Here is a 21,976-nt window from a genome sequence, read left to right as displayed (position 1 = left end):
TACTGCTGTAGAGTTAAGATTTTTTTTTTAACCCTAAAGGTGAGGGTAAAAAGGGAGAGCCCGATAGGAACCCGTGTCAACACCTGCTTTTTAGAACAGGCGGTGCTGAGCACCGGCTGGACCCGGCCCCCTTAAAGCCCTGCTTCCATCTGTACTGCTCCCCAAATCACACCCCTGTCCACGCTCCGCTAATTGCTCCTGGCCTGCTCTCCTTTTCACCTTTCTCCTCTTCATTAGTCTCTGTTGCCTTTTCATGCTGCCGCCCCTTTTTTCTCACTACTTCTTGCTCACCCTTTTATCTGCCAGCTCCTTCTCCCCTCATCAGGACTTTCTCTCCTTTTTCACAGCCTGGCTCCTGTCTCCCACAATGTAGATTTATTTCTGAGCAGGACACCCACCCCTGGCATGCAAAAGTCACAGCCCCGCTACCTGCACCTGGTAGAGATCACTGCTTCCCAGTTCCTTGATATCTGGAGCGCTATAATGCTGATAGTAAGCGCTATACTGAGACTATGTGGACTCTGGGTGAAGCCAGTTTGGACTTTACAGAAAGAATTCTGTGACACCTATCGGTAGACAATAAAATCTAATAGAAGTGCTCTTCAGAGACGTTTTCAGGCATGGGCAAAGTGGGCAGTGACCCAGGGCTCCAGCCTTTCAGGGTGCCCCTTGATAGACCCAGCTCTGATCTGCAGAGTCTTGCCCTCATGACCTTAAATAATTTGTAAACAGATTGTTGTAAATTGTGTTTTCTATCATTTATGTTTAATGTGTGAGAGTGTATTACAGGCATTTTGCAGACAAAATGTGTTTATGTTTCATGCAACATCCATATAAAAAGTTTCTTTTAGATCAACAGGACCTCACGTATGAGAAATGGGAAGGTGTAACATAGATTTTTTGCAGTAAAATTAGTAAACTGCTGCTGTGTGTTACAATACTGAAAACACACATCCCTATCCCTGAATATCACATTTAGAATTTTACCAAAGAGGACATGAAAGAGCTGAAACTGACTCATAAAATCAAAGCTGTTCCTAACAGGGACCCCCGAAAATACATTTGGCACGGGCCCGAAAATCCTTAAAACATCCCTGGTGGTGTACTGTGACTGGTGCAAAGTTAAAAAAATAATGTTTTTCATTCCAGTGCCAATATCTCTCAGGCGAATCACTGACAAAATATCCACCTAAAAAATATCGACCTACAGGAATATCGATGCAAAAATATCGAAGGCAAGAATATCGACATCCTATCTACAACATGATAAGTACAAAAATATCGAAAAAAATATATAGATGTTAAAAATATCGTTTTTTTCCCTGTCAAAATATAAATGTAAAATAAAGTAAATAACACTAATAAATAAAAAAACATGATTAAAAATATCTAATAATGTTTAAAATTAATAAATAATACATATATAATAATAATACATTCATTTAACATATACAGAAAATAAATAATATATACGTAACTTAACAATAAGTTGTAATAATTATTTTAATAATTTATAAATTAATACAAAATATAAATTACAAATACATTTAAAAACATAAAACAAAAATAAAAAGTAAAGAATTTCGTTTAATAAATTAAAAAAATTAAATATACCTTTAATATTTTTTTAATTAATTATATACTACATTATCTAAATTTATACCAAAAACAAATGGTTAAATAAATAAAAATACTATTCAAAATCCATAATTAAAAAAATACAGTAATAAAAATGTTAGATAGCATAGAACTTAAAATTACCATTCCCATTCCAGAGAGCGCAACAGTAGAGAAACAGTTGTATAGCGTAGAGGTAAAAATTACTATTCCAACTCCAGAGAGTGCAACCGTAGGGAAAGCATTGGATAGCGTAGGGGTAAAAATGACTATTCCCACTACAGAGAGTGCAACAGTAGGGAAAGCGTTGGATAGCGTAGGGATAAAAATTACTATTCCAACTCCAAAAGTGCAACACAGTAGGGAAAGCGTTGGATAGCGTAGGGGTAAAAATTACTATTCCAACTCCAGACAGTGCAACAGTAAGGAAAGCGTTGGATAGCGTAGGGGTAAAAATTACTATTTCAACTCCAGAGAGTGCAACAGTAGGGAAAGCGTTAGATAGCGTAGGGGTAAAAATTACTATTCCAACTCCAGAGAGTGCAACAGTAGGGAAAGCGTTGGATAGCGTAGGGGTAAAAATGACTATTCCCACTCCAGAGAGTGCAACAGTAGGGAAAGCGTTGGATAGCGTAGGGGTAAAAATTACTATTCCCACTCCAGAGAGTGCAACAGTAGGGAAAGCGTTGGATAGCGTAGGGGTAACAATTACTATTCCCACTCCAGAGAGTGCAACAGTAGGGAAAGCGTTGGATAGCGTAGGGGTAAAAATTACTATTCCCACTCCAGAGAGTGCAACAGTAGGGAAAGTTTTGGATAGCGTAGGGGTAAAAATTACTATTCCAACTCCAGAGAGTGCAACAGTAGGGAGAGCATTGGATAGCGTAGGGTTAAAAATTGCTATTCCCACTCCAGAGAGTGCAACAGTTGGGAAAGCATAAGATAGCGTAGAAGTTAAATATAACATACTTATAAATAATTGTTGTAAATAAAATAATTAAACATTTAGGGGCATATTACCAACAAATAGCGATATTTATCGCTAATTAGGGTTAGCAGCAATATTTTTATCGCCGCGCATCACCAGTTTTTATCGCTGAGATAACTTGCTATTTGCAAGGTTTATCTCAAAAGCGATAAAAATCAGGCAAAATGCGTGAATATCGCAGAAAATACAGTGATAAATTAGCGACAAAATGCTCTTAGCCATGTTATCCACCTCCCATTGGATAACATGACTAAGAACTGGTCTGAGCAGGCATTGTTTTTTTGCGATAGCAGGAATATTTCCATCGCTACGCCTGCCTTGCTAATAGGCGATAGCGACGTTAGCGACTTCTTTCAGTCGCTAACAGGTTGGGTACGCCCATTTTGCATGTCATTAGTGATAAATATCGCTGACATGCAAAGCGGGCCCCAAACCGCTCGCTAACGCCTAAAAGCTGTCGCTAACATTAGTTAGCGACAGCTTGCTAATAGAGCGATAGAATTATTGCCGCTTAGCGTCCGAAAACGGCCGCTAAACCGGCGATAATTGCCTATCGCCACCCTTGGTAATATGCCCCTTAATTTTTAAATAACTCTACATCATTTGGAAATACCCATTAATAATTCCTAAAAACATAATTACAATTGAATAATTAATTAACAATACATTAACAATAAATACCAATAAATATTAATTAATAAATATAAATTACTAAATAATAAATATTGATCACTAAAATTTTTTTCAAAACAAAAACATATTGATAATTAAAAATTGATTAACAGTTAAAAATGGTAAACAAAATTTTTATTTTTAAATAAAAAACATTTTTTATGAAAAATTAATTACCAATTACTAAAATAAATCTTCAATTAATAAAAAGTAATTAACAATTAAAAATATCAATTACCAATTGTAAAAAAATAATTACTAATTAAAAAAAATGAATTGCCAATTAAAAAATGTAATTACCAATTACAAACCTTAATTACCAATTAAAAAAATGATTTGCTAATTACAAAATGTAATTACCAATTACAAACCTTAATTACCTATCAACAAAATTAATTAACAATTAAAATAATTAATTAGAAATAAAACAATTATCAATACCAATAAAAAATAAATAATTACTTAATTACAATTAAATTACTTCCCACCCAATTCCCCTATAAACCCACAACCCGCTACAGAACTTAAACGCAAAAATGTATTAAAATTAATTTACAATTACTAAAAATTAATAATTAATTTGCTATAATTAAATTACTTCCCACTCTATTCCCCTATAAACCCACAACCCGCTCCAGTACTAAAACATAAAATTAAATTAAAAATAAAAATTTTAATATACAAAAAATAGTACACATATAATTTAAAACAAATAAAATACTTTAAAAAAACATATAACACATACATATAAAATACATAATAAAATACATAACAACAAACAAATATCGATATTAGTAACATCGAAATTAGTAACATCGATATAATTGATATCGATATTACTAACTTCGATATTACTTACATCGATATAAAAAAAATCAATATTACTTACCTTAGGGTCGATATTCTGTCCAACGATATTCTTGACCTCGATATTCTTCACCTTCAATATTTTCAACTCGATATTAATGTAAGTCGATAATTAGGAATCGGTATTTTGACTGTGCACCCTCTCAGGCAGCAGCTTTGGCGTGCTCTGAGGCATTACAGCCGCATTGTACTTTCATTGGCACATTTTGAGTTAAAATTGAGTTTTTCTGAACACAGCAGGTAGGTAAATTTTATTTCAATATGGTCTCGAGTTCGAGTATACCCTTTGGGCCAATATAAAAAAAGAACAGAAAATATAACGTATTTTGATAGCAACCTAGTGCCTTGAGGCGCCGCGTCGGTTACCTGTTTTTTGTGAAAGGAGTAAACCTGAAGAAATTGTACGATGAATAACTTTTCAAGAAAATTTGTGTCGGAACAAAAAGCAAACATTTCGCTGAATACGTTAACGCATTCACTGTGGAGATTCGCGTTTATTCGTGAATGTGTTTGGTTTTTGTAAACTTAAGTTTTTGTAAACTCAGAGTCTCAGAATGCGGCCATTGTTGGTAGTAACAACTGAAAGTGACTCACTCATGGTGCCACGAAGCCTTAAGAATGTTCTAGCATGTGAAATAATGAAAATGATGTATACCTTTTTAAAGCTTTTTGTGCACAGAAGTCTGATGGAAAGGATTAGGGACAATATCCTCCACCTGTTAAAAAAGTAAGAGTACGTGTACACTAAGCACCTTACCCTGTCTGGTACATCCCATACATACATAATATACAAAGATACAATAGCCCACCTCATGTTAAAGGGGAGACCGCCACACAGTAGCCTAAGCAGTGAGTCTTGGGCCCTAGTGCAAGGAAGGAAATGGCACCTGTCTGTTTTTCGAATGATAAAATACAACAATAGGGTTCAGTAGCCTGGCCCGGGCTCTGGGCCCCTGTGCCACAGCACCTGATGCCCCAATACAGGAGATTTGCCCCTGCTTCCCTCTTAAGACGATAACGCGAGCCAATTAACTTCAATACCAATTCTTTTTTATTTTTTGCCCTGTTCTTGGCATGATTCCATAACCCCCCTCCCCCCAATAGTAAAACATATTGTTCCAGTAATGTCTGTGTCAGTAGTGCCTTGTGTCAGGTGGAGTGGAGGAGTGGGGGGGTGGGGGGGACTGGTGGTGGATGGGGAGACGGAGGACGAACAAAACAGAGACAAAAAAATTATAACTTACCTGCCGCTTTACCGCATCTCTGCTTTTCTGCTCCATCGTCACCAGCACAGGCTCCCAGAATCCGCTGCAACCAATCCTGAAGCTACTTTCATGGTGCTGAAAGCAGTGTCAGGATTGGCCTGAGCGCCAAGGGTTTGCTCTGCCAGTGAGCCTATGCTTGCTCTCTCTAACCTGGCAATGCAGCTGGGGTTGGAGAGAGCTTCTCTGAGAATGACGATTTGGCCGGTCTGAGACATCCAGCCAAATCGTCATGCGCACTGACAACAGTGCCCTGCTCACCCCTAAGCCTCAGCTATGGTAAGAAAAATAAAACAATAATAAACACTTTGATTATGGTTTTATTTATAACGTTTAGACAGTAGCGGCTGGTGGTGGGAGTGCTGCGAGGCGGTGAGGCAGGGCGGGGGTGGAGCAGGGTGGGGGTAGTAAACTATGGAATACGGCCCAATGGAGGTATGTAAACAAATAAATAAATAACATGAATTTAGTTGTGCGCGCTGCATCGCATTTGGCAATGCGGCACACGCAATGAAATGTGTATTATTTATTTATTTGTTTACTTACCTCTGTTCAACCGTATGCCGTAGTTTACTACCCCCACCCTGCTGCCCCCCCTCACCCCACCGCCCCGCAGCACCCCCCCCCCACCATCCGATACTGCGTTTTGAGGCTGCTGGGGGGTGCAACGCTCCTCCACCATAGCGGAGGAGCCACCGCTGCACATTGCCCAGATCCTAAAATCCAGAGGAATCCAAGAATTCCACATTGGATGAAGAGAAAAATCCATTGTGATTTGTTAATTTCTCAAATTTAATTTACTTGGAGGATTTGAAATCAGGATCCACAAATAACAGTCATATATATAATAGTAGTTTATCCATTGACACTTCATAATTTTAAAGTTTCCAGTGAGAATTAACATTGAAAGTTTCAAAAATGAGCTCCTGTTTATTTGGCCGCCCTGCCCTCAGATGGATCTCCACAAAAGTTTGTCATGTCATACTGAATATTGGAGATTAGGGCAACTTCACCAGAAGCTTTTATGCAGATTTGTGTCACAGCAACAACATTCTAAGGGCCCGATTCCGATCTCGGTCGGAAGGGCACCGAATTGTGTTCGGCATTAACGGATCCGATTCGGAGGCTGGAATTCCGTCCGAATCGTACACGGGTCCGGATGTCGAAGTGTGATGCGAACAAGTGCGAAATCTACGTCCGAATCGTTTCTGGGTCCGAACCGCTCCGTACGACTCGGTCACAAGCGACCCATGGCGCGCAACGGAGACGTTTCACAACCGAGCTAGTACGATGCTTGATTCGGACAGCCGGATCGAGTCGGAGCGTCTGGCTCGCAATAGCTCCCGGAGTCGGACTTCAACATGCAACAATAGCCAGAGTTTTTCCAAGTGCTGTACCGTAGTAACAAGAAGGTTGCAATGTGCATTTATTTAAAAAATGTTCAAAATAATGGGTTATCACTGGCATGACATAAACTATATATATATATATATATATATATATATATATATATATATATATATATATATATATTACCTACTGGCGGCCGCAGGTAGGTAGTTATAGTTAGAACCTAGTTTCCACAGGAAAAGCGTTTTTTGTCTTCCCGATAACTTTAGCGCCGGTTGACGAATTGTCGCGAAATTTTCAAAACTTGTGGCCTGCTCTGGTCAGCTCCTATCCTGAAAGCTTCTGGGTGAGCAGGGGCCGAGAAAAAAGGGGGATCCTAAAACGTGTTTTTTCCATGTTATTTTCCATAGGAAACTTTAGACACAGCTACAGCTTGAACTGCTGAACGGAATTACACCAAATTTGGCTTAAAGGTAGCCCTTGTTTCAGAAAGAACTCTATTTCTTAAATGGTGTAAATCCATGTAGTAGTTGCTGAGAAAATGAAAAAAAATGAAGTTTTGATATCTAGAGGCGCTGTGGATCCGCGCACCCTCCCGACCATGAGCTTTATTCTAATTGGCTTTGGCTATCAACACTCCAAACCAGTAAGTGTTGGCAGCGATTTTGTGACTCGGTAACCGAAGCACAAGAAAACAGAGGAAACAAAGGTGGAAAAAAAGAAAAGGGGGAAGGGTAGAAACACCCTGACCCCCTAGGCCTGCTCAGGGGGTTCCACAAGGACCCCCAGGGCCAAAAAAAGCATTAAAATAAAATCGTCGAGATTCGTGCACCAAGCGTGAATTTCGGCCGGAAAAAAGAAAACGATACGCAGGCTCCCGTGCTTCGTTATTATTTAGCCCCTAGGTGGGGGAGCCACAAAGCGTTTGCACAGTGGTGAAGGGAGGGGTGGGGCCTGAGGTGACATGTGTGCAAACACGCCCTGTGGCGCGGTTTAAGTTGGGGAATTAATTCCCCTTCAATCCTGAGGGCGCCTGAGGGCCAACTAGCCCACCAGGTACCTCCAAGAAGTGCCAGAGGCCTGCGTTGTGGAGAGGTTGCTCAGGCCACATCCCTTTTTACACCTCTCTGCAACGAGGCTCTGTGGCGCTTACTAGGAGGTACCTGGTGGGCTAGTTGGACCCCAGGGACGCTCAGGATACAAGGGAACTTAATCCCCCAACTTAAAATGCGTTTGCAAAGTGGTAAAGGGAGGGGGCGGGGCACGTGTAGTTAGAAATTAGCAATTAAAAAACCTTTGAAATTCACTGAAAAAAATATAGGTTTCAGGGGCGTTATAGTTAGTTGAACATTTCACTTGTACAAAACCATAGAAATTCCCCTGTTATAGTTAGTTCAGCTAACTATAACTCGCGCACCCGCAATGCACTGCTGTCTATGGTTTCGAGAATGGCAGTCTGTAATTTAGAGTGGGTGTATCAAAAGTTATATTAGGGTGTGAGAAGATGCATGAAATTATCACATGGATAATGTCATCAGTGATGTCATCAGTGATGTCATTTGCGATGTCATCAGTGATGTCACTGACCATGTCATGAATGATGTAATATGTGACATCATCAGCAGTGGATTGCGGGTGCGCGAGTTACAGTTAGTACAACTAACTATAACAGAGGAATGTCAATGGTTTTGTATGAGTGAAATGTCCAGATAACTATAACACCCCTGAAACCTATGTTTTTTCAGTGAATTTCTAAGGTTTTTTAAATGCTAATTCCTAACTGTAACATACCTGAAACCTATGATTTTTTCAGTGAATTTCAAAGGTTTTTTTAAATGATAATTCCTAAGTATAACATACCTGAAACCTATGATTTTTTCAGTGAATTTCAAAGGTTTTTTAAATGCTAATTTCTAATTATATTGTTCCTTAAGCATATCTGTTTTTTTCTATCTTTTTCAATTATCATCCCATTCTCAAACTAGTAAAAACTGCAAATATTACCACTCTTCAATTGATTCCTTCCACCAACAAAATTGCCACAAACCAGAACCACAACTAACGTTAATGATATACAAACTAGGCGTTCCCGTAGAAAAAAACCACAAAAACACCACTTCCCCATATTTTCAACAACTAGCCAAATCTGCAATGCTACCTAAAAAAACAGGCAATAGCTCCACTTACCAGTAATAAATTAACATCAACATTTAACTGGTGTAAGGAGATTGACTATCTACTACGTGAAATACATCCAACACACACCCATATTTAAATACGAATATGTGATAGAGGTACTTATAATGCACTTCCGACACCCAACAAAATCACAACAACCAGCGCCACCACAACCACCCCCTCGGACCCCTACCCCCTACTACCTCAGAGGCAGCCCAAAACAGGACAACGGACCTTTCCAAAATACCATATCCCCTCCACCGCACACTAGCTGAATGTTCAGAGATGTGACAACCAACTATGTATAAGGGAGGGAACTCGCACATCAACAATAATTTACACAATCCCAAGTGTACCGTGATATGCTATACGCAACTCACTATACAAAGAAAAAACGTTTCCATGTGGAGATATAGTAGTGATACGTGTAGTGTATTGCACAGTGGACGCAACCATATTATCTCAGACACTGGGGAATATTTCGATCATGTAGCTGTGTTGCCCCCCCCCCTTGAAGCAGAAGGGGAGTGGGCTGGTCCAACGTATGCAACTCCAGCGTAGGAGTATAAATATAGAGGCCACGCCTTGGGCATGGTTCACTTGTGCGAAGACAAAAGACTCTACCACAGCGATGGTCCTCACCCTGCCACGTGGCTGCCGCCATGACCACGTGCCTCCTCAATACAGGCCCATTGCAAACTCAGCGCCACAGCCCCACAGACTTATGTCTGTACCAACTACTGCCTTCGATCTACACTGCCGGACAGCAGGGTTCACACCTTGAATTTAGCTTTGGATCTACACTACGGACAGCATGGAATTCAGCCTTGCTTTATTTAATGCAGAGACAATTGTACTCTATGTCCTCAGATTTTGTTAAAGGATGTGACAAAAAGTATTCTTCGATGTCTGTGCTGACTACTGCCTTCGATCTACACTGTGGACAGCAGGGTTCACAACTTGAATTCAGATTGGGATCTATACTAAGGACAGCATGGAATTTAGCCTTGCTTTATTTAATGCAGAGACAATTGTACTCTATGTCCTCCGATTTTGTTAAAGGATGTGACAAAAAGTATTCTTCGATGTCTGTGCTGACTACTGCCTTCGATCCACACTGCGGACAGCAGGGTTCACAACTTGAATTCAGATTGGGATCTATACTACGGACAGCATGGAATTTAGCCTTGCTTTATTTAATGCAGGGACAATTGTACTCTATGTCCTCAGATTTTGTTAAAGGATGTGACAAAAAGTATTCTTCGATGTCTGTGCTGACTACGGCCTTCGATTTACACTGCGGACAGCAGGGTTCACAACTTGAATTCAGATTGGGATCTATACTACGGACAGCATGGAATTTAGCCTTGCTTTATTTAATGTAGAGACAATTGTACTCTATGTCCTCAGATTTTGTTAAAGGATGTGACAAAAAGTATTCTTCGATGTCTGTGCTGACTACGGCCTTCGATTTACACTGCGGACAACAGGGTTCACAACTTGAATTCAGATTGGGATCTATACTACGGACAGCATGGAATTTAGCCTTGCTTTATTTAATGCAGAGACAATTGTACTCTATGTCCTCAGATTTTGTTAAAGGGTGTGACAAAAAGTATTCTTAGATGTCTGTGCTGACTTCTGCCTTCGATCTACACTGTAGATAGTAGGGTTCACAACTTGAATTCAGCTTTGGATCTACACTACGGAAAGCATGGAATTCAGCCTTGATTTTTTTAATGCAGAGACAATTGTAATCTATGGCCTCAGATTTTGTTAAAGGATGAAACAAAAAGTATTCCTCGATGTCTGTGCAGTACAGTAGCCAAGACACATTGTACCAGTGCGGCCCACCAGTACCACGCATCATCGCAGGGTGCACACACACTCAGTTCTTCAGGTACCACTAACTCACTGCACCACAAGTCATCGCCACGTGGGCTTATTAAGGCACAATTCTTTAGACAGAAGACATTGCTCCCAGTGTGGCCTGCCTGGACCACGCATCACCGCAGGGTGCGCACACACTTAGCGCCAGAGGTACCACTAACTCAGTGCATCATAAATCATCGCCACGTGGTCTTATTAAGGTAGAATTCACAAAACAAAAAACATTGCTACCAGTGTGGCCCCCCGGACCACGCATCATCGCAGGGTACGTACAAGCTCAGCGCCAAAGGTACTACTAACTCAGTGCACCATAAATCATTGAAAGAAGAGTGAACAGTTTATGTCAGCAATAATTCATACTACCACTCGAAAATCGAATTGATACAGAATTCAATAGACAAAAGACATTAGTTCGAGTACAGCCCCCCTCCCCCCCGCCCCACCCCCGGACCATACATCATCGCAGGGTACGCACACGTTAAGTGCCGAAGGTACTACTAACTCAGGGCACCATAAATCATCGCCACTTGGCCTTATTAAGGCAGAATTCACAAGGCAAAAAACATTGCTACTAGTGCGGCCTGCCTGGACAACGCATCATCGCAGGCTCCACAGAACCTTGCTTCAGGTGCCACTAACTCAGTGCACTACTTATCATCGCTAGCTGCACACCCTCTAAATTACCAATACTGTGCAGCTCTACTTAACGCCACGTGGTCGTGGGCCCTTGCTATCCGCTGCATACACTGTGGTCATCAGAGCTCACAATTAAATTGACTCTTCATTTGTTATTTGCAGAGTGCAGCACCAAACTAAGTATAACGCCCCTCAAACCTACACAATATCCCTTTAGTATCCTTCCTTCAAGAACTTCTTTTACATCAGCTATAGGTTTAGTACAATAACCAAATTCATCCTGCAAGTCCAAAGGAACACTGAATGGCAGTCTACACTGCGGACAGCACAGCTCACAATTTGAACTATCATGTCTCTGAAACCTACATATTTCGACAATGTATTCCATACATGTTTCATCTTTTATTTGAATCGCGATTACAAATGTTGCAGTCCAGTAGGCAACAAACAATGCTTCCAGTGCAGCCCGCTCGGATCACGCATCGTCGCATGTTGCGTGCACGCTGAGCACCAGACGTATCACTAACTCAGTGCACCATAAATAATTGCCACGTGGCCTTATTAAGGCAAAAATCAGTAGGCAAAAGACATTGCTACCAGTGCAGCCTGCCCGCACCACGCATCATCGCAAGCTCCACACAAGCCGCCCCTACCTCAGCGCACCACAAGTCATGAACTCTTTACGATAGAATCTGTTGTGTATTATTTCACATGTAGTGCTCCTAGCTTTGTGCAGCACAAGTCATAAACCGTTTATGATGGAATATCTGTGTATGATATGATGATTACTATTGTACTTGTTACCAACGAAACATTTTCCAGAGGGCAGGCTTACACTCACCCCACATTCACCCAGCACAGACATCATTAGACATGTAACCCTGGTAATAAGATGGAGTCGAGCACACATGCATGTACCCAGTTCAACTATCTATCTGTGTCTGTGTATTCATTATGTTTATAAAATGCCGCTCCTGGGTCGTACCACATTACATTTTGCTGTAAACAGTGTATGCAACCATCTTACCTCTGGCAGTAGGAAAAACTTCGGTTATGTAACTTTCCCTCACTCATTCTACAAGTATGAACATAGAGACTGGATCATTAGAGTACTGCAACCAAAGTGTATAGTAAATAAGTGTTTGCGATAGCTGGAGTTTTTTTTTTGTAGCATATTTATATAGCACGAAGTAGACCCAAAACTATTTCAGCGGTTTACATACGCACCGAATTTACAGTACATTTTCAGGCACACAGAGATTACGTGATTTGCCTACAATAACAGGATGTGGACGCGACGCCGAGGCTCAAACACTGATTTCCAGAACCAAGTTCGACAGTATACCCGAATGACCACATAAGTAAATATATTAGCTGCCCTTCATGTGCCAAAAACTGCAACCTAAAACTTTCCTAGCCCTGTATTACTTCAGCTATAACACTCCACTGAATGTACAACAAACATTCATATTCGCAGAAATGCGTCATGTCCACCTTCTGCTATGTATGGAACTATGGATAAATATAGGGTCAGTGATACCCCGTACCTTCTATGTTGTGGGACTTCACAGACATAATGACACATTTGCGGTTAAGACCCGGGTGACGGCAGCACTACAACACAGACACCCGAATCAGTTGATTTCTCATATAGCTCACGATGGAGCCACGCCCATAGCTCCAGAGTCATTATTCACAGCGTCGCACAGCACTGTCATACGTCAGGCCAGCCCACTCCGCTTACGCTTACAGGAAAATACAACAACGCTACATGGCCCAGATTTTCAATGTAGTGATTTGCTAGTTCAAGGTCTAGTTGTCAGAACGGCACACACACACACTCCCTCATGGCTGGTATACACCCACACCACACCCATCCAGCATAGGCGTCACAAGACACGTGACCCTACCAATAAAAAAGACCGGGCGCACGTGCTCTACACCATTTTTATGGGGAGTTGCTCCCATCACAAGCGCTGTGATGGCCCATCCTCGTGGTTTGGACGCATCATGTAGGCCTGAACCATCAAACAGGGGGGCCCACTACCACGTGCGTGGCCTCTTTGGTCACTGAGTTAGTGGTACCGCAATGACTGAGCTGGTGAACAACCTGCAATGATGATGGGTGCACAAGTATGTCCTTTGCCATAGTGATATCAAGATTCAGCACAAAATGTGAGACTTCGGTGGCAGAGCGGGACTGCATGAAGTAGAAGGTGCCCTGTCCACGAAAAGGCGAGCAGTGACGCCTGGGTGCGCACCGGAGGGAGTAGATGGGGTGCAGCAGACTGGATGCAAAATGGCGACACATTGATGTAACCGTACGCAGTCCTATATACCCTGTCTTATTGCATTTAGATATTTTTTTCCAATAGCAGGCAAGATTTAATAGTCGGTCAAATGTCCGTTGCTCCCACGTGTGTAGCACAGTAGAGGAGTATTTATTTTTTTATATTATGTACCCTTAAATTTACCATCTTAATTTGACAACCTTTCCTTTAACAATCCTTTTAGGACTCGCACCTGCGTTGCTGTGTGCAGTATAGCTCGTGCCTTCGTTGTAGTGCACAGCACTGCTCACGCAGCGCGAGACATTTTGTAAGTGAAAAAAACGGCAATATTAACCTAACCTACGAATCGCACACAGTCATGCGTGTCAATTTCCTTCCGTGCTTCCCATTGGCCTTTGCGTGCGACTTATTCTAAAAGACTGCACACAATTGGCCAGAGGCGGGCGCATTGCTCCGCCCATGTCCTATTGGTGTCTATTACGCGCTTTCTGTGCCTAATAGACTCCAATACGACATGCAGGTTCAATTATCATGCCCAGACACGTGCGTGATGATTGAAACCATGTGTATGGCTGCGCACCACTTGTTTTCTATAACCGGATGAAAAACATTACTACTTCTACTAATTGTTGATAAATCAAAGCCAATTAAAAAAGCTGGAACCATGCAGATGGTTGTGTTTTTAATGGAGGAGGGCAGGGGTGTGAGAGGGTGGTGTTATTCTACTCCACATTAAGATAGTGGCAATTACCAATCATAACATCTTCCTTCGTGTTATTCCTGTTAAAGAATCTGTGTCATACATAATGGTTTCTGCTATATCACTTTAAGTTCAACTATACAATAGAACAAGCATTTGCAATGTAATAGGTTTCACATTACTAAAGTTTCAACTATTGGTGTTGCATTATTTAGCAATGCCAATAGCTCAAACTTTCATAATACAAGACCTATTGCATTGCAAATGTTTGTTTTTAAGGAGGTATGGTGTGTTGCGAGCATCAAAGTATGTAGACACGAGCGTGACATTCGTATCACAGCTCGTGGCTGCTTCGCGTCGCTTTCGGAATGTTATGTTTTAAATATGAGAAAGTTGAGAAGTAGAAATTAACGGCTGTTCAGTCATTCTTGCTTTAAATTTGTTGCATACAAGACATGTTCTGAGGATCAATTCATTTCAACAGAATTACTGTCTCTGTCTTTTCATTCCTGCATACTGGACTTTTCTACAAATACTAATTCTCTACTATCTTTTACATGTGGAACTTCAGGGTGCACTATGTCCCAGCACGTGGTGAGACACACCGGTGACAGAAAGGTGAGCTGCGAATATTCTCTACAGTGTCACTCTCTCACTCTCTCTCTTCCTCTCTCCTTTGATGAAGGAATGACGCACAATCTTATCTTCCTTTTTAACTAACAGGATGTGTTTCACGAATTGGCGTCCCCCCCAACACCACCAGAACTCAACATCTGTGGAATCTGCGATCATGCGTGGCCATCCTAACAATGCCTGAGAAGGTTGCTTCGGCACGTGGTGGACCCTCTTTGAAACACGCTGGTGGCACAAGGTGAGCAGAGAAGCTTCTTTCCGCAGCAGCGAGAAGTCACCTCTGGGCAGTGAGAGTGGATAGTGTGCAGCAACCTGAGTGTGAAGTAATGTACAATCACATCCGGGCAGTGAGAGTGGATAGGTTGCAGCAGTCTAGGTGCGCAGGAACAGGCACTCACCTCCGGACACTGGGAGTGGATGGGGTGCAGCAGTCTGGGTGCGCAGTAATGAGAATTCACCGCTTTGTAGTGGAAGTGCATGGGGTATAGCACCCTGGGGGGAAAAGAGTGCACAGACACCTCCTTTCAGTGGGAGTTGATGGAATACAGCAGTCTGGGTGTGCAGAGGCGTAACGCAGAAATATACGTGTGCAGTTGTATGTACTCTGCAATTACTAATTGTATACTATCTTTCAGATCAATAAACTTGAAGATTTTCTCCAGTGTCAACACTCCCTCTCCTGCTCCATCTATTCCTTTCTCTCTCTCACACTTTCAATGTCTTTCTTTCTCTCTTCCCCTCTCTCTCTCTCTCACTCTCTCTCTCTCATTCTTTTCTCTCTACCTCTCTTCACTCTTTCTCTCTCTGTCTCTCTTCCTCTCTCTCACACTGTTTCTCTATCTCATTCAAGGTATGAACCCTGCTGTCCACAGTGCAGATTAATAAATAAAGGCTGAATTCAACGCTGTCTGCATTATAGATCCAAAGCAGAATTCAAGTTGTGAGCTCTGCTAAATGCAGTCTTTGCAACAGGTAAGAAGAGCGGCCTAGGTGCACAAGGCCTCCAATTAAACACGGTGCGAACAAACGATATTGTCCTGCATAATGACGTGATCTCTCACCTCATTCTGGCTCATCTCTGAATCATTTTAAAGACCTGCTGGACCATACGGTAGATCTGAGCCAGCGGGCACTTCCCTACAGAAACCTCTCAGCGCGGGCCTACGAGAGGGGCGGGATCCACCAGGCACACTGCACATGTGCGAATAAGCAATATTGCCAAGTGTTATGTTAATTTGTGATTTTTTACCTCTTTCAGTCACATCTCTGTCTCATTTTAAATACCATCTGTACCATAAGGTAGGCCTAAGCCTACGGGCAGCGCTGCCCTACAGACTCCTGTTGAGGGTGATTCTGCGGGAGGGGTGGGGTGCACTACCCTGAGTGTGCATGTGAGAAAAAGCGATCTTGTCGTCCATAATGATGTAATCTCTCACCTCATTCAATGACATCAAACTAATTTTAAAGACCTACTGGACCGTACTATAGACCTCAGCCAGCAACAAGCGCTGCTCTACAGACACGTGATGTTGGCTTTTAGGACCCTTTAGTTAGCTCCTTACTGAGTGTACATGCACATAGGCTCCTGCCACTGCATTACATGCAAACATTAAGCTTCTAGCATACGCTCTATTCCTATGTATATAAACAATACCATAATATATTATTATTTAACCTTGTGTTTTCTTGTGAACTCCAACTCCTCTTTCAACCACGATTACCACTAACGCTTGATCGTACTTCAAAAATGAAGGATGCACTCAACTCCTATTTTCTATCAAGTTTAAAATAAACATTCATTTACCGCCAAACGTTTCCACCATTACATTATTTCTCTCTTTACAGAAAATCATTCATTGGTTGAAAGGGGCTGAGCGGCAACTCTCGCCCACAATGATGCCCTGAGCACTCTAACACCTACAGTTGCACTATCGAGAGACTGTTCCATTGTGGAGACCTGCTCTTCTATACAAATTTACCCCGGTCTCGGAGCTTGCACCAACACGTCGTGGGACACCAGTGGTGGCAGGTGAGCTGTGAAGCCTCAGTGTGCAAGACCTACAATTGAGCACATTGCGGGGTAGGGCCTGGGGTGCAGCACTGTGGGTGCACAGGTGCATACAAGTGATTTTCCAGTAAGTAATAATGTAGGACTATATTATCAAACAACGGCGATAACATTATCACCACTTTAGCGACAGGAAACTGCTGCTAAAGCGACGATAAAGAGTTGATAATATGCACTTGTGAATTCCCATAGAATTCCAGGCTCACACCAAAACATGAGCTTCTAAGAGAATTCACAACACCATATTATGAGTTTCCTGCCGCTAAAACTGCGATAATATTATCGCCCTTCCTTCTTAATATGGCCCAAAATATCTGGCTTCATGCATTTATTTTGAGGACTTCTTAAACCACACTCTATCTCGCAGATCCCTGCATCATAGACAAACGAGTGATGGACAGTAAACACAAGGATTGAGTGCAATAGGCCGACGCTCTATCTCCTCCTGCTTCCACTCTTTTAACTCTCCCTCCCCTTCTCACTTCCACCCACTGCCCCTCCCTTACATTTTCACTATGGTCCTTTAATTCGACATAGCTTTCTTTACCTCTTCCACATAGTAGACATACTTATATTTTATTTTTGTCTTGCAGGTTACCTACGCTGCTTCCACTGGAGTCCAACCCACGTTTTTTTAAAATATATTGTTCTGTTGAAGTTACATTTTTATTGATTTATGTTTTAATAAAGGTTACTTTAAAAAAGAAAAACTGAGTGTATACGTCTTCTTTTTCTGACAACACTTGACTATTATTTATAGTGATAATCATCTGTTTATAGAACATTTTAAAATCAATATTATTTAACATTACAGTGCACCTACAAAAAATAATATAAGTAACTGTTACGCGCATAAATCCTGGGTAATTATACATGTCCAAGAGTTCCATGAGTGTATCACTTTATAACACCATAAGTACTGCCCGTGTGATTCCATAACTAATAAGGCACTGCCTAGCACCACCGAGGCTTCAGTGACTGCCGAGACACACCCTGCATATTTGAATAATAGTATGATGATCCCCGGACTTAATTTGCCCTTGAAGAATTACTAAATAATACCCGGGAAGGTGGCGCTCTGCTAGACTGCAAAACGTCTCTGTACCCTTCCACAACCAATTCACATGTGACATTAAGACTGTACTTAATTTATAAAAGAATAAGTGCCGGGGCTCAAAGTTTTACTAAGAAAACAATGGTGTTTATGACTGGAAGTGGAATACCCTAGCTGACTCTTTACCAGCTCTTCTACCTTTTCAGATGTGCTGACTGTAGATAAGCCATCATATTTACCCAGGGGCCTCTACATGACAGAGAGGAAACCAAACAAAGACGACGGAGCGCTGTCTACAATAGGAGCTAAAGGAGTACACAACTCTTAGAATTAACCTCAAGAGAGTGCACGAGCAGCAGTCAATGGCATTACAAAACCCCATGTACAACTTGCCTACTCTGTACTCAACAATGGGCAATTCTTTATCAATCCCAATCAGACACTGCTGTTTCACAATTTGGGAAATGCTTTACAGTGTGGGCTTCACTAAATACTTTGTCGCTATTTAATTGTCGACATTACAAAACTTAAAAACTCCTAATTTTACCATAAAAAAAAATTACCACCTACCACTAATTTTTATTCTCCCCGGGGACCACATCCCCCGGGGTCTATATACAGAACAAGAGGCTACAGCAACCAAGTCCTAGATCAGGCTTATTCAAGAGCGAAAGCCCTCAAGAGAGAAACATTATTACAACAGGGGACCAACATTAACGAGAGTAGCATCTCTGATAAGAATGAAGGCAAATTTCGTCTCATTACTACTTATTCCAGTGATGCAGGGAATTTAAAAAGGATTATGAGAAGAAATTGTTATATCCTGAGAACGGATTGTGTGTTAGGGTCTGACCTCCCTTCCAACCCCCTAGTGACTTTCAGGAAGGCGAGGTCACTAAAAACGATCTTGTCCATAGCCATCAGATGGAGAACCGTAGCTCATCCTTTGGTAAGATGCAAGGGTTTTTTCAGTGTGGGAAATGTAAAGCCTGTAAGGGGAGCAAAGGGGTTCTTACATATGACATTCCGAATATGGGGGCCAAGAGGAGCATAAGGAAATTCCTTACTTGTGCGAGTCCTTATGTGGTACATTGCCTCATGTGCCCGTGCGGCCTACGTTACGTAGGCAGCACCATCCACCCTGCCAAAATTAGAATCTTGGAGCACATGAGAGCAACAGCCAAGGGTGATGAGGCGTACCTAGTGGCACGCCACTTTGATAAAGTACATCACCGTAACATAGATTTGTTGAGTTACTTCTGCTTGGGCCAGGTTCCATTGAATCCCCAAGGAGGCGACAGAGTCCTTAGATTGAGGAGATTGGAGTCCAGATTTATAGTGGATCTCCAAACAAAGGTACCTCTGGGCCTCAATAGCAGTGAGGAGCTAGCCATACATCTAGGGGAATGAGTAGCTTGGTAATATGGCATTTAGCATATGGGAGTGAATCTGTGTGAAATGTGTAAATAAGATGTAGATATGTATATATTGATTGTGAACCTTCTTGTTTTCTTTCTCCATTCTTGTTTTCTGAGGATGTTTATGTGTATAGAGTAAGCCCATTAAGTTAACTTATTGGATCCTGCAACTTTCCCAGGGAATTGGGATGAAGCCCATACAGGGCTAGATTGACTTTAGCATTTGCCGACAGAACGCAGATCAGCCCATATGAGGGCGTTATTTAGATGTATATGAATACGAAGCGCATATTGGACTATATGTATTGGAGTATTTGTGGCGAGAGCGGAGACCAGCCCATCTAAGGGCGTTAATTTGATGCACTACATTGATAATAATATTATTATTAACTGGTACAAAATGTATTTTGTTTTCCGATGATACGCTCTGTATTTATCTTATGTTCTATTAGGAACTTCAAGATGGCGCCAAATTCGGCAGAAATGTTAAGTCTGTTTTCTATGTTGTTGCAGGCAATGTAATGTTTAAAAATATGGCGGCCACACGCTTCGGTAAACATCGAGAAAGGTTGTTACCGAAACGCGTCTGTGGAGTGTGCGAGTTTTTCTGTGAAATAAACGACAGAAACGTCCCAGGAGTGCTTTTCTTCTCTACACGGGACCGTGGTTTTGAAGGCGTACTGGGATTAATATATATATATAGATATAGATAGATATAGATATATATAGATATATATATATATATTAATTATATATATAGAATACAAGCTCCTCCTCGGATTTCACAGCGTTTCAGGCAGCAACGCACGCCAGCAAACGAGGGAGACGGACCACAGGAATCAGCAAAGGTGATTTATTGTTGCAACCGCACAGAGAACAGCTACGCTTTTCAGGCTAACTCACCCTTGTTCACACTACCTATATATAAATATATATATATATTCACTGAAAAAGCCATAGGTTTCAGGCCTTATATAGTTAGGAATTAGCATTTAAAAAACCTTTGAAATTCACTCAAAAACTATAAGTTTTAGGGGTGTTATAGTTAGCTGGACATTTCACTCATACAAAACCATTGAAATTGCTCCTATATAGTTAGTTGTACTAACTATATTTCGCGCACCCGCAATCCACTGCTGATGATGTTACATATTACATCATTCATGACATGGTCAGTGACATCACTGATGACATCTCAAATTACATCACTGATGACACCATCCAGTGAATGTGGTTTGCTTTGGTATTTAAATATGCATTATATATATAGCAATTTGCATTGAGGAATAAGTGGATATATAAAAATAAATATTTGGATGGAGGATTTAGTAGCAGTGTAATTGACTGTTTACTTTAACAATGTATGGTTTCTCACTAAATATAGTGGATAGTGACTAAACTGTGTGAATATCTGTATCACTTTGTCAGTTGTTGTGTAAACTGGTTCTCCAGTTGCTTACTAGCTATGTGAAAGTGTATTTTAGTTATTAATTAGTTAACTGAGTATTTGTATGGGAGAGTGAATGTGTGTGTGAATCGATAGGGGGTGTGTGACTGCCCAAAGATGTGTGAATAGTTGATTCAGTAGATATATGAAGTTAAAACTACATATTCTAACATTTGGCAGTGTATGTGACAGTATAAGTATACATAAGACTCAATGATTGTGTGAGTGACTGTATACTTGTAATAATGATTTTATAATACACTAAGTATGACTTACTATGAAGTGGTGTTTGTATAAGTGTGTAGCTAAGTATGCATGTAAGTATGATCCATTGTTTGCATAAGTGAGTAGGATAACTTCATATGTGAATAGGTTGTGTGCTGGTGTGTAATGTCGATATAGGTGTATAAGTATTGTTGATAGTGTTTTATTGTTCATTGACAGCATATATGAGTGAATCTACAGGTAAGTGATTAGATGTGTGTATACATCTAGGAATCACTGAGTGGGTTTTTAGATACTTGTATTGCTGTGTCAATGGATTCAAATATGATACTCTGTATTTTACAAAAAGTGATGAAAGATTTTACTAGAGAAGGAAAAGTTGTATATGATTGTCACTTGGATGATGTCATCATTGATGTCATTAGTGATGTCATTTGACATGTCATCAGTGATGTCACTGACCTTGTCATGAATGATGTAATATGTGACATCATCAGCAGTGGATTGCGGGTGCGCAAAATATAGTTAGTACAACTAACTATATAGGAGCAATTTCAATGGTTTTGTATGAGTGAAATGTCCAGCTAACTATAACACCCCTAAAACTTATAGTTTTTGAGTGAATTTCAAAGGTTTTTTAAATGCTAATTCCTAACTATATAAGGCCTGACACCTATAGT

The 21,976-nt window shown here is 41.0% G+C and overlaps 1 long non-coding RNA gene across 1 annotated transcript; it reads left to right on the top strand.

The window, feature by feature from the left end:
• The first annotated feature begins 15,022 nt into the window (after window positions 1-15,022).
• On the top strand, window positions 15,023-17,001 carry LOC144755099 (uncharacterized). Its single transcript, XR_013594839.1, has 4 exons — window positions 15,023-15,069; window positions 15,175-15,322; window positions 15,935-16,056; window positions 16,930-17,001. It is a non-coding gene; the product is annotated as an uncharacterized LOC144755099 (long non-coding RNA).
• Window positions 17,002-21,976: the final 4,975 nt, after the last annotated feature.

Source organism: Lissotriton helveticus, chromosome 5_1, assembly GCF_964261635.1.
Source record: "Lissotriton helveticus chromosome 5_1, aLisHel1.1, whole genome shotgun sequence".
In the NCBI taxonomy this organism is placed as follows: domain Eukaryota; kingdom Metazoa; phylum Chordata; class Amphibia; order Caudata; family Salamandridae; genus Lissotriton; species Lissotriton helveticus.
The sequence above is the reverse complement of the archived record's forward strand: the minus strand, read 5'-3'. Positions and strand labels throughout refer to the sequence as shown.